Below are 15,043 nucleotides of genomic sequence, written 5' to 3'. Positions count from 1 at the left end.
TACTAGCAAACAGAATCCAACAACATATTAAAAGGATCATACACCACGATCAAGTGGGGTTTATCCCAGGGATGCAAGGATTCTTCAATATATACAAATCAATCAATGTGATACACCATATTAACAAATTGAAGAAGAAAAGCCATAAGATCATCTCAAAAGAGGCAGAAAAAGCTTTTGACAAAATTCAACACCAATTTATGATAAAAAACTCTCCAGAAAGTGGGCATAGAGTGAAACTACCTCAACATAATAAAGGCCATATATGACAAACCCACAGCAAACATTATTCTCAATGGTGAAAAACTGAAAGCATTTCCTCTAAGATCGGGAACAAGACAAGGATGTCCACTCTCGCCACTATTATTCAACATAGTTTTGGAAGTCGTAGCCACAGCAATAGAGAAGAAAAAAAGTAAAAGGAATACAAATTGGAAAAGAAGAAGTAAAACTGTCACTGTTTGCAGATGACATGATACTATACATAGAGAATCCTAAAGATGCCACCAGAAAACTACTAGAGCTAATCAATGAATTTGGTAAAGTTGCAGGATACAGAATTAATGCACAGAAATCTCTTGCATTCCTATACACTAACAATGAAAGATCAGAAAGAGAAATTAAGGGAACAATCCCATTCACCATTGCAACAAAAAGAATAAAATACTTAGGAATAAACCTACCTAAGGAGGTAAAAGACCTGTACTCAGAAAACTATAAGAACTGATGAAAGAAATCAAAGATGACACAAACAGATGGAGGGATATACCGTCTTCTTGGATTGGAAGAATCAATATTGTGAAAATGACTATACTACCCAAAGCAATCTACAGGTGGCATTTTTTACAGAGCTAGAACAAAAAATCTTAAACAGTCTTGAGGGGAAAAAAATGGAGCTGGAAGAATCAGACTCCCTGACTCAAGACTATACTACAAAGCTACAGTAATCAAGACAGTATGGTACTGGCACAAAAACAGAAATATAGATCAGTGGAACAGAATAGAAAGCTGAGAGATAAACCCATGCACCTATGGTCAACTGATCTATGACAGAGGAGGCAATGATATACAATGGAGAAAAAAGTCTCTTCAATAAGTGTTGCTGGGACAACTGGACAGCTATGTGTAAAAGAATGAAATTAGAACACTCCCTAACACCATACACAAAAATAAATTCACAATGGATTAGAGACCTAAATGTAAGACCGGACACTATGAAACTCTTAGAGGAAAACATAGGAAGAACACTCTTTGACATAAATCACAGAAAGATCTTTTTTGATCCACCTCCTAGAGTAATGGAAATAAAAACAAAAATAAACAAATGGGACCGAATGAAACTTAAAAGCTTTTGCAAATCAAAGGAAACTACAAATGATGAAAAGACAACCCTCAGAATGGGAGAAAATATTTGCAAACGAATCAATGGACAAAGGATTAATCTCCAAAATATAGAAACTGCTCATGCAGCTTAATATTAAAAAAACAAACAACGCAATCAAAAAATGGACAGAAGACCTAAATACACATTTCTCCAAAGAAGACATGCAGATGGCCAAGAAACACATGAAAAGCCGCTCAACATCACTAATTATTAGAGAAATGCAAATTGAAACTACAATGAGGTATCACCTCACACCAGTTAGAATGGGCATTATCAGAAAATCTACAAACAGCAAACGCTGGAGAGGGTGTGGAGAAAAGGGAACCCTCTTGCACTGCTGGTGGGAATGTAAATTGATACAGCCACTATGGAGAACAGTATGGAGGTTCCTTAAAAAACTAAAAATAGAACTACCATATGACCCAGCAATCTCACTACCGGGCATATACCCAGAGAAAACCATAATTCAAAAAGACACATGAACCCCAATATTCAATGCAACACTGTTTACAATAACCAGGTCATGGAAGCAACCTAAATGCCCATCGACAGACGAAAGGATAAAGAAGATGTGGTACATGTGTACAATGGAATATTACTCAGCCATAAAAAGGAATGAAATTGGATTATTTGTAGAGACGTGGATGGATCTAGAGACTGTCATACAGAGTGAAGTAAGTCAGAAAGAGAAAAACAAATATTGTATATTAATGCATATATGTGGAACCTAGAAAAATGGTACAGATGAACCAGTGCAGGGCAGAAATAGAGACACAGATGGAGAGAACAAACGTATGGACACCAAGGGGCGAAAGTGGTGGTGGTGGGATGAATTGGGAGATTGGGATTGACATGTATACACTAATATGTATGAAATAGATAACTAATAAGAACCTGCTGCATAAACAATAAAATTCAAAAATTCAAAAAGAAATTAATTTGAGGAGAGTAGACAGCTTCATAATTTTCAGCTTTATTTCATACATAAGTCATAACTTGACTCTCCATTTATTTGTATCTTTGAAAATGTCTTTCAACAATGATTATACTTTTCTCCATAAAAGTCTCATATATCCTGTATTATATTTATTTTTGGTAACTTTTGATGTATGAATAATGGCATCTTTTTCTATTCCATTTTATAATTATTTATGGTTGATGATAACATGCTATTGACTTTTTTGTAGCATAGGTATTACTTCCAACAAAACAATTATTTCTCTGTCAATTATCTCAGATTTTCTACATATGCAATTATATCATCTCCAGATAATAACAAGATATGCATCTTCCTTTCCAGTTTCTGTTAACTCTTAGTTTTCTTTTTTCTTGCTGTATTAGCCAGGATGCCCTTGAAGAATCATAGGGGTTATAACAAATGACCTTGCCTTTCTTTTGCTTGAATGGAAATGCTTTTAAAGTTAAAATAGGAAGTGTGATGTTTGCTTGTGAAAAATACCTTTTTCTTCAGGGTAAGGAAAATCCCTTTGATTCCATGTTTGTTAAGACTTAAAAAAATCACAAATAATTATTGACTTTTATCAGACATTATTTCTGTAACTGTTAAAGTGATCATATGTTTTTTTGTCCTTTATTCTATTATTGCAGTGGTTTACAACAATACATCTTCTGATTCACAACATATTGTAATCCTGGGCTAAACTACTTTGTCATGGTGCATTAGTGTTTTTATACATTGCTGAATTTCCTTTGCTGATACTTTATTTATGAGTTTACATCTATAGTCACAAGTGATATTGGTCAATAGTTCACATTCCTTGTACTCTGTATTCAAGCCTACTTTTTCATATAGTCTATATGAAATAGGAGTTATCTGTCTTTCTGAGGCCAAGCCTGGTATCTTTTGATTGAGGGAGACTTTTGACTACTGGTTTAATTTTTTTAATTATTAGTTTATTTATAGTTTCCATTTTTTATTCAGTCAACTTTAGCAGTTTTTACAGAAAATCATTTATTCATCCAAGCTTTCAAAATATTAGTATAAAACATGTATAGTATTCTTATTATTTTAAATTTAGTCTGTAGCCATATCACCCTTTCATCCTATATCTAGTTTATTTGTGATTCTTTCTTCTTTTTCAGTCTTACTAGAGTTTGAAGTATTAATAATCTTTTTTTTAAACTGGGTTTCAATTTTATTCACCCTTTCTATTGCTTCTTTGATTATACTTTTATTAATTTTTGCTATTTTTAATTATCTTGTGATTAAAAAAATTACTTTCTGTTCCTTTTTCAACTTTTAAAAAGAAACTCTTTTTTTTTTTCTCCCCTCTTTGGCCATGCCATGAAGCATGTGGGATCTTAGTTCCCCGGGATTGAACCTGCGCCCCCTGCATTAGAAGCCCAGAGTCTTAACGACTGGACCAGCAGGGAAGTCCCAAAATAAACTCTTAAGTTAGTTCTTTTAAATGTTTCTTCTTTTTAATAAATGCATTGAAGGATATAAATTTGCCTCTAAGTATGGCCTTTGCTGCATCACACAATAAACTTTAATAAACTGCTCATTGACATTCAGATCTAAATATTTTGTGATTCCCCACTATACTTTCCTCCATAATTCATAAGTGTTTCATTCTAAGCTACAAACATTTAGGTTTTCAAACTCTCTTTTTATTGTTTGTTTTCAACTTAATTGTGTTTTATTTGAAGGCTGTGGTAAGAATAATTTAAATTCTTTGACAATTGTCGATATTTCCATCATGACTTAGTACAGATACATTTTTGTAAATGATCCATTTCACACACGTCATTTAATTGTCATAAAACCCCATGAGAAAAGGAGAGTAGGCAATAACTTCATTTCCAGATGAGGAAATTATGCATTAAGTATACCCAGAGCCTTCCCCATGGTCACATATTAATTGAAAGAGAGAACAAAGATGGGAGTCCATACTTCATTAAAATTTCTCTCAACTGATTTTCTTTTAATTAAAAAAAAATTTCCCTCAACTGTTTACAGCAATCCCCCTTCTGGATGAGCATGGACAGGGCAAGTATCAAGATACTGTTACATTTACACTTTGCATTTGATGTAAAAAACAAAACAAAACAAAACACAACACTACATCTAGGGACTTCCCTGATGGTCCAGTGGTTAAGACTCCAAGCTTCAGCTGCAGGGGGCGCGGGTTCGATCCCTGGTGGGGGAACTAAGATCCCACATGCCACAGGGTGTGGCCAAAACCCCAAACCAACCAAACAAAAAACTACATGTATCACTTTTGTAACTTTATCGTGTGAGACAACAAAAATTGAATGAGTAATTTAAAAGATCAAACTGGCTTTATTGAACGATTCATGAATCCAGCAGCAGCCCATCTAGCAAATAGAAAGTAGCTTCATTGAGCTGCAGGAAAGGAAAGGGTTTTAAAGGTGGCAGGGAGTGGGGGAGGGAGGATAATTGACAAAGAATGCATTGTTGGAGGTGAGGTCACCCTTCTGGGGCGGTGGGTGTGTGGATTGGAGTGGGTCTATCAGTCAGATTACCCCCTAGTGCTGACCAGGAAATGCCAGGTTGGTCGGTTAAATATCACATTCCAGGAAAAGCTGAAACTGTATTTGGGTTAGGTATTAAGTCTTGATCTGCTGCCTTGGGGCCTAACACGATTGATTCCTTTTTAGGCCTATAGTTTCCTTCTAACAGTAGGAAAAACAACGACCAAAGGGCCGAGGTGAAGCAATCCCACTTCTGGGAATTTTCCTTAAGGACTTATTCCCACAGATTCAAAAAGAAATATGCACGGTTGATGTTCATCCAACAACGTCGGCAAGCGTGGAGATTCAGAAACAAGCTGAATGCGAAGTGGGAGGGTCCCGTTCTGCCTGGTTCACACCGTTGCTGCCCCAGAACCTCCTGTCAGTACACGCGTGCGTAGCCGGGCCACATGTGGAGAGAGCTTTCCAACATCTTCTCCTACTTCAGCTAATGTTGGTTATTTCTGGATAATGCAATCCAAAAGTATTTTTTTCTTTTTTCTTTGTAGTGTTTTAAATAATGATTCGTGTTTTAAACCATAACCATCTACTAAAGAGTTTTAAAAACAATGAGACTATATTATAAACAGACGAGGAATGAACGAGTCACACCCGAAAAGAGCCTCTTTGCCCCAAGCCCGCGGTGGCCGCGCGCTCCGGGGCCGTCCCTCCCCCGCGTGGACCAGGGAGGCTCTCTAACGGGAAGCCTGGGCCCAGCCTGGAGGAGACGGTCATCGGGTGAGGGCCGAGTCTGTGTGTCCTCCTTCTGGTTTCCTGGAGCTGCTGTAACAAAGTATCACAAACCAGAGACTTGAAACAACAGAAATCTATTCTCTCTCTTCCCGGAGGCGGGACATCTGACGCAGGGGTCTGCAGGGCCCGTTCCCTCTGCAATCTGTGGAGAGGGTCCTCCCCGAGCCTCTGGCTTTGGGTGTCGCCAGCACCCCTGACCTGAGACTGTGCCTCTGTCATCACATGGCCTTCTCCTCTCTGTGTGTCTCGGTGGGCAGATTCTCCCCTTTTATAATATGAGGACACCGGTCATCCTGGATCAGGGCCCCCCCCACCCGCCGCACCTTCTCCAGTATGACCTCATCTTAACTAGTTACATCTAGTTACATCCTGTTTCCAAGTAGGGTCACAGTCTGAGGTCCGGGGGGCTAGGACTTCCGTGTATCTTTCTGAGGGACCCAATTCAACCGAAAACAGGCCGCTTAGCTACATGCCCGGGTCCTCGCTTCGGGTGGGGCAGGGACGGGAGGCTGACCCTGCAATCCCTCCTCCCTCCCGCCCACTGACCCTCCAGCGTACTCTGAATGAACACCCAGTGTCTATTACCGTGGCAGGTCCACGGGTCGTCGTGAACTCGAGCCCAGAGGTGGCTCCAGGACACACCCTCCAAGCACCCATCTCGGGGAAAGGGGTTGTGGAGTTGGGATCCTCACCCCTGAGTTGCCTGAAAGAATCTTGGTGGCATCACCTCGGTAAACTTCAGAATCTCCACTGACTCCCAGGGAGCAGAAAACCGATGGGGGCATGTGTGAGGAAGAGAGGAGGCGGCCATCCCTCTCCACTTCTACATCTCCTAAAAGATTCATGCTGAGGTTGGCTCCAGAAGGGTCCTCGGGGCCCTGGAAGGATTCACCCTCTCCTTGAACCTGGATAAGGGAGGGTCTACCCTCCATCGCCAGTAGGGGGCGCAAGAAGCTGCCACGGGGATTAGTGTTTGTGGAGCTTGGGCTGGTCTCGGTGACTCTCGACCATCGCCCCACGTGACAATCATCTGCGGGGCTTTTAAAAAATAGTACCACCTGTGCAAAGATCTGAATAGTCATTTCTTTCTTTTTTTAAAATGCATTTATTTATTTATTTTTGGCTGCGCTGGGTCTTCATTGCTGTGCGTGTGGGCTTTCTCTAGTTGTGGCGAGCAGGGGCTACTCTTCGTTGCGATGCGTGGGCTTCTCACTGCAGTGGCTTCTCTTGTTGCGGAGCACGGGCTCTAGGCACACAGGCTTTAGTAGTTGTGGCACGCAGGCTCAGTAGTTGTGGCTCACGGGCTGAGTTGCTCCGCGGCATGTGGGATCTTCCCGGGCCAGGTATCGAACCCATGTCCCCTGCATTGGCAGACGAACTCTCAACCACTGAGCCACCAGGGAAGTCCTGAATAGTCATGTCATCAAGGAAGATCTACAGATAGCAATAACACCCACGAAAAGATGCTCAACATCAGCAGGGAAATACGAACCAAAACCAGAGTGCAGTTCCCCTGTGTACCCACGGAATGAGCGCAATTTAAAAGACGGACACACCAAATGTTAGAAGGACGTGGAGAAATTAGAGCTATCAACCACTGCCAGTGGGAACATAAATTGCAAGAAGCACTTGGGAAAGCAGTTTGGCATTTTTTTAGAAAGTTAAACATGTACCTACGATATGATCCATTCAATTTCCAGGCTTCTTTTACCCAAGAGAAATGAAAGCACATGTCCACACCAAGACTTGTATGGACGGTCACGGCAGCTCTATTGTAGTAGCAGAGTGGAAACTACCCAAATACCTGACAGGTGAATGGAGAACAAATGGTGGGCTATCTATGCAGTGGAGGGCGGGGCAGGAGGGTGACAAGGACACAAGGAGGGTTTGGGGTGACAGACATGTTCATTATCTGGATTGTGGTGATGGCCCCACCACTGAACACATTTGTCAAACTTCTCCAATTGTGCACTCAAGAAATGTGCAGTGAATTTACCAAAGTAGCTCACAAAAGCTCAAACACCAGCAATTTCATATGCTTCAACCTACATTTTTGATATTTTCACCCTCATCAATTAGTAGTTGTTAAGAACTGTCGTATAAGTGCTGAGCAAAGTCCTAAGAACAGTGACACTTCAGAATATTAGCACCGTAATATGGCAGTTTAAACACACTTCAGTAACCATACTTTTCCTCCACCCCCGCTCCCAAAGCCAGTAAATACTCTGAATGGTGCAAGGAAATATAACTGCAATTAAAAGTAAACAATGAATTTTAAGTTGTTCGTTTGGTCCTTCCCATAAACGTCCATCCCATTTTCCCAGGTTCAAATTTAAGTTCAAGTTTAGATCTGCTTTTTCTCTTCTCAAAAGTAATGTGTATTATCGAAAATGTGAAAAATACAGGAAAACACAAACAAGACAATAAAAATTAAGTAGAACCCCACTATGTTTGCCCGCTTCTCAAAACCTAAGACTCAGTCCAGTGGTAAGTAATTTTTAAAAATTAGCTTCAGGTTATAAATAGTTCTTTACAGTTCCCCTAAATTATTTGAGACCCATGTTAATATTTATTCAAGTAGCTTGAAGTTAGAATTAGTTCCTTAATCATTATAACTGGATCTCTTTTGGAAATGTTCGTCCAGTGGTGCAATAAAAAGAACTTGCTCATGGAAAGAATAAAAAGCAATTGGAATGCAGATCTGAGCAGCTCTCCTCGCTGACTCTCAGATATGGTTCTAAAAGATTAGTGCCTGGAAAAAGATTTTCTTGTTCTGTCTTCTAATGTACAGTTACCAATGGTCAGTTAGAGCCAGACAAATAGAGAATTAAATCAGATAAGGGAGGTAGAAGACAAGGTAAATACGGCAGCCCGGGGATGGACCAAAAATCTGATACGCTAACATGTGAAAATACTTGAGAGCCACACTGTGGATGAATTACTGAATATAAATGATGAGAGTCTCAAACCAGAGTTTTAGTGGCACGGTGCCTTTCTTTAAAGATGGGTGACAGCCAGTGGGGTAGGGGCAGCCCTCCTACCTCTGGTGGGTTCACAGGAAGAGAGCACTGTTTTCAGATTCCCATCTGTTCCAATTACAGTCCAAAACTCTAGTCAGCCTTTGGGAAATGAAAACACATTTATTTCCCATGGGTCGTCTAAAAAACGTATTATCTTAGTCCGTTCAGGGAGCTGTAACAGAATGCTACAGGCTGGATGGCTTATAAACAACAGAAATGTATGTCTCACAGTTCTGGAGGCTGGGGTCCAAGTTCAAGGTGCTGGTAGATTCAGTGTCTGGTGAGGCCCACTTCTTCATTTGCCAGACTGTGTCCTCACATGGGGAAGAGGGACAGGAGTTCTCTGGGGTCCCTTTTGTAAGGGCACTAATCTCATTCATGAGGGCCCCACACTCACAACCCAATCTTCCCCCCAATGTCCCAACTCCTAACAGCAACACCGTGCATGGGGTTAGGATTTCACCGTATGAATTTGGGGGTGGGGACACAAATATTCAGTCCACAGCAAGTATGTATCGTTAAGCCTTGGAAACGAAAAGTAAATTACTAGAAGAGAGCACAGGAATCTTTGCCTGTTTCTGCAGGGAAACGCTGAAACTCTGGCCTTCTGGAGGCATCGAGATCTTATTTAGACAACTCATTGAGCCTGGAGCAGACGCCCCTGAGGAGTGGTCCTTCTGGTCAAACCCTAAGCAAGGTCTCTGTTGGTCCTGGAGGGACCCACTCAGCCCCACGGAGTGGGTATGAAGAGTATTTTAACCTGAGACAGCCGATGCAGAAAGAAGCCTTTTTGGAGCTTCCTTTATCTGGCTAAAGGCAGCACTTTATTCCCTCTTGGGGGAAGGAGACTGACCCTTCACACAGGGATGAGAAATTGCACAAAGAAACATTATCACAGTTGCCACAGCTCCCAGGTGTCCCCCTAAAAGCTCATTTGTCTCCCCATAGCAGCCCTTTCTGCCCCTCCCTTTCCCCTATTAAGTTGGTATATAAACCCCCATAGCCAGCTGCTCAGGGGGCCCCTTCATCTGAACACACTCACATGCGTGTGAATAAAACTTGCTTTCTTTCCTCCTGTTAATCTGCCTCTTGGTAACTTTTCAGGCCCCCACCGCTGACTCAGCGGTCCAGATTTCAAGGGGGTGTCCCGGGGTTGGCAAGATGCCCCACGTTGGACCCTGAGGACGGCTATGTGCTGCGCCATCTCTGCCCACATGTGGGACTGTCTGATTGTCTCTTCCCTGTCAGGCCTCCAAATCTCATGGTGATGCAATCTAAGAAATTTACGGGAACTATGAAATCTTGAGATTAGACTGAATGGTTGCTTAAGGGTTCCAGCTACAGCAGTGGCTTAAAATCCTGAGATGGGCGTTGCCATCTTCTTGTAGCCCCAATTCAGTCATTGTTTCTTCTTTACTTTTCAGACCATCAGAAATTCTAGAGTCTTTAAGAAGGTCTGTTTTTACATGCCTACTCTTGTCAGGATTTAGGTGTGATTCCAGTGTGGCCCAAGTTCTATTCCAAGGAAAGCTAAGTAAGTTTATATGCAACAGAAGTTTCAGGGCACGAAGACTTACAGGATACCTAAACATATGGCCAATTTATTTAAAAAGCAAACCCCCGTACAATGGCATATTACTCAGCCATAAAAAGGAACAAAATAGTGCCATTTGCAGAGGTGTAGATAGACCGTCATACAGAGTGAAGTAAGTCAGAAAGAGAAAAACAAATATTGTATAATATCACTTATATGTGGAATCTATAAAAATGGTACAGATGAACTTATTTGCAAAGCAGAAATAGAGACACAGAGGTAAAGAACAAACTTATGGACACCAAGTGGGGAAAGGGGGGTGTGGGATGATTGCGAGATTGGGATGGACACATATACACGATTGACACTATGTATAAAATATAACTAATGAGAACCGACTGTACAGCATAGGGAACTGTGCTCAATGCTCTGTGGTGACCTAAATGGGAAGGAAACCTACAAAAGAGGGGATATATGGACACGTATAACTGAGTCACTTTGCTGTGCGGCAGAAACTAACACAACATTGTAAAGCAACTATACTCCAATCAAAAATTAAAAAAAAAGCAAACCCCCATGATCAAGGGTAGGTCCTGGGGAGGCCGTGTAGGCAGGAAGGTGGGAAGGCCACGGGATGGATTTCCACAAAGAAGGAAGCGGGAAACAGGGTCAAAGGCCAAAGATGCGTTGGAAGACTGAGTGACGGTTAGATGGGTCACTGGTGATGAGGCGCAGGGGCAGCCGGCTCCTTGAAGGGGGCAGCACGACGCAGACCCAGCGCTAAGGAGCTCTGCGGCCGTGGGGAGGACGGAGCGGGAGGGAAGCAGCCCGCACGGCACCCCCCGAAGATGGAGCTGAGCGTCCAGCCGGGATGAGAAAATGAGTCACGTCCACGGTGGGAAGTGAAATATCCCCAGGTGGGCGTATCCACACGAGACCAGGAAAAGCGATGCTTTCCCAGAGCATGAAAAGCCCTCTCCTCCGAGATGCCGACAGACGGTGAGCTTGAAGAGGTGACAGTGGACGGATGAGCACACTTTGGAAGACTTTCACGTACAAAGTTTAAAAAAGTTCAAAAGGCCGAGCAGTTACTGAAAAATCGAAAGCAACCGATTTCAGTTCCTGTTCTGTCTGGTTGGGGAAATTCACGTTGTTTCACAAGAGGAAGTTGAGCTGTTAAACCCAAATATTAGATGACAGGGAAGGACGGAGGAATGTCTGAACGCAGATGATCGCCAGGCCTGGGGCAACGTCAGAGGGGATGTTGACCTGCTGAGCAAACGCTGCCCTGCCTGTGAACAGAGCAGGAGTGGCCCGTCTGCTGATGAGAGACCAAGACCGGAGTCGCTGGGGAGATCAGCCCAGGTGTTAGCAGGAGTGTCAGGCTTGAGCTGCCCAGACGCACCTGGGGGGCTTGAGAAAACCCCACACCCGGGCCCACCCAGAGTTTCTGAGTCAGTGGGTGTGCAGTGGGGTCAGAGAGTTCCTGTGTCTAGATGCCTGGTGCTTTGAGACCTGGGGACGGGCCCAAGGGATACCCTCCCTGTGACCAGGTTCTAAGACCCAGCTAGGACCTCAGGGAACAGCCAGACACTAAGGACCCCAGGCTTGGAGGAAAGCAGAAGAGGCGTCCTATGTCCAGGAGCGCCCAGGTGAAATCATCCATTCGGAGGGAAAAGGGGCTTCTCCGCCTGTGAGCAAAGATGGAGGTGTGGTGGAAACCAGAGGGGTTGCTCAGCTCACACCCGCACCCATATCTGCACCCACACCCACACCTTCACCCACACCTGTAGCCAGGCCCACGGCCCCAGGGAAGCAGAGGCTGAGGCCTGATGGAGGAAGACGGAGCCCGGCAGCAGTGCTGCCCTCCCACCCTTCTTTCTTTGTCCTGAGTCCCTTCAAAGTCCTTCTGGGGGCACACGTCCTCTATGACCAGGTCCCGACTTGAAGGTCAGTCAGGAGACAAGCACAGACCAAGCCGATCTGTTACGGAAACGAGGGAGGAAGACGCACAGCCCTGTGTCCAGACTTCGGCCCACAAGGAGTGCTGTGGCAGTGACAGGGCAGTGGGCACAGGGCTTCTGCCAGCAGCACCAGGATGCCCCACAGAGCCAGGCCGACCTTGATCTCCCACGTCCAGCCTCCAGAATCGCGAGAGGAACGTCTGCCGTTTAAGCCGCCCAGCCTGAGGTATTTGTTACAGCAGCCCGGGCAAACCTATACACCAGGGAAAAGAAGTCAGCCACCTGTCCCCAAGGAAACTGCGGTCTGCTTGGGAAAAGAAACCTAAAGACCAGCATCCCAGACTGAGAGATCCTGCAGTCAGTGTTGGCATAGAACAGATAAGCCACAGTTTGGGGGTCTACCTGTGGGATCACCCAGATTTGGATCAAGCAGACTAGAGGTAGAAAGAACGGAATGACTTGGAAGAAACCATGAAGGAAGATGCTGTAGTGCTGACCCTGGACCAGTCATGTGATTTGTGGGCAGGAATAATCCTGACATTTCCCTGAAGTGTGTGTGATTGAGGGCAGGGATAGCAGTGTCTATGCAGAGGGCGGAAGACGGGCAGATGGTGCAGAAGACAGAATCTGTGATCTCCCCTCTGTGCTGACGGCCCCATGTTTTATAGTTTAGAAGATTCTCTTTTTGTCAGAAATCTACCATTTGGGGAGTTTGTCTTGATTTTACTCCCATTTCTATAAAATTCCATTCAATTTGCTTTGGAGTTTTAGGATAATCTTTACGATAAGTAGAAAATGAGCTGTTAGAAGGCAACAGTGTTGAATTAGATGAAAATATTTTCTGAAATCTAAGAAGTGGTCTCGGCAGATTGTTGATATAAACTACCAGCCGGTATAGCAGTTATTTGATCATGACAGCTTCGGATATTTTGTTTTACTCTTTTCAAGCATTTGAAGGAATTTTTCAATGTTCTCAATTAGGTACCCCTCTCCCCCAAGTCTGTGTGTAGATGTTTCAGCCTAACAGTCTTTCTGTAAGTTTGGTTCCCCCAGCAGCCCTGCCAAGGGTCCAGAGGCACTGATTCCGAAGCCTGGAACGTTGGGGTGTGAGCCTTCCAGCAGGTGCAGCCCTGGGAGCACAGGTGGGGATCCGGCCCTCAGGTCATCAACTTGACTTCTGGGAAGGGAAGAGGATGAAGGGAATTCTAAGAGGAAGAAGAGCAGAAACTCTGGAGTGGGGCGGGTGTTGGGAAATGAAAAGTGAAACAGACTCGACAAATACCCACTATTTCCCGCCCAAGCTGGGGTAAGGTTGGAGTCCCCAAGGGCCTGATTCATCCTGTTGACTGTGGGTGGTGCTGCCCAAGGGGGTGCTGTTGAATTGAGGGGGTTCCCACAGAGGAAGGGTTGAGGGACCTGACATTTACTGTGCACCCTGTGTAGAGGATCACATGTCACAACAACACTGAGAGGGACAGTACCGTCCACATTTGATAGACGAGGAAACCAAAGTGCATGGCGATTAGGAATATTTGCCCAGAGTCGCTTACTTAAAAAGTGGCCATTCTGGATTTCAGATCGAGTTCTTCTCATGCTCTTTCCTTTCACTCAGCTGACACCAGGCCTTTAGCAGGAAATCTACTGGATCAGATGGTTATTGAAATGGCCAGACACTATGCAAGAGAAGTTGGTAGATTTGGTTACTTACAAATAAAAAATACTTGCACATTAAAAAAAAAATCACCATAAGCCAGGTTGACATAGTTATGTAAACAAATATATACATATAAGCTTTGTATATGTATATATCATAGAAATTTATTTACATGTTTATAATTTAGGTATGTTTTGTATTTATATATATTTGAAATTTATTTACATATAATACACATATGACCCCCAATTTTTAATTTTTAAGACTGTCTAAACTATAGTAGTACCGTAACTGAAAAATGTGCACGAGTTATAAATAGGCAACTAACCGAAGAAAAACCACTAATGACCATTTGATTTTTTTTGCCTAATTTCTCTCTCTCTTTTTTTAATTAAAGTATATAGTTGATTTACAATGTTGTGTTAGATTCAGGTATACAGCAAAGTGTTTCAGTTATACATATAAACAAAATATAATTTTTTAAATTTATTGAAGCACAGGGAACTATATTCAATATCTTTATTTTTTTTTCTGGCCTCGCCTCTAGGCTTGCGGGATCTTAGTTCCCCGACTAGAGATTGAACCCGGGCCACGGCAGTGAAAGCACCAAGTCCTAACCACTGGACTGCCAGGGAATTCCCTTTTTTTTTTTTTTTTCAGTATCTTGAAATAACCTATAATGGAAAAAAATCTGAAAAAGAGTGTATATATATATATGTATATTGGGATACATACTGTTAGGACATAACAGCCCAACCTGCTCTATCCACCCTGAGGGGGGCATCTTCAGCCGCTGTGGACCATTTTGAGGACAACAGCTTCTATATGAATCACTTTTGTTCTTAAGTAGATGTGGGTTCTGTAGATGTGAACTAAAGGGAGGGGAATCAGTATTTTATGGACGTAAATATTGGGGACGTGGCCCAGATGGCACGGCACAGGGTAAGACCTCAAGATTAGACACATGCCCTTTGCCACGAGCCAGCTGCGTGACTCTGAGAAAGTTCCTAACACTCTGAGAGATTTACAGGTAATGAACCCAATACATACTCGGTGACTAATAAATAGTAGTCACTATTTTATGTGGGACAAATAGGAGATTTCCATAATATTTATAAATATCTCAATAGATATGTTTCAAAATAATTAATGAGTGATGCTCACTTCTAAGACATCTATTTTATTTATTTATTTATTTTTTAAAAATAAATTTATTTATTATTTAATTAATTTATTACT

The sequence above is a fragment of the Mesoplodon mirus genome (assembly GCF_964341445.2).
Source record: "Mesoplodon mirus genome assembly, chromosome: 17".
Lineage (NCBI taxonomy): Eukaryota > Metazoa > Chordata > Mammalia > Artiodactyla > Ziphiidae > Mesoplodon > Mesoplodon mirus.
The sequence above is the reverse complement of the archived record's forward strand: the minus strand, read 5'-3'. Positions refer to the sequence as shown.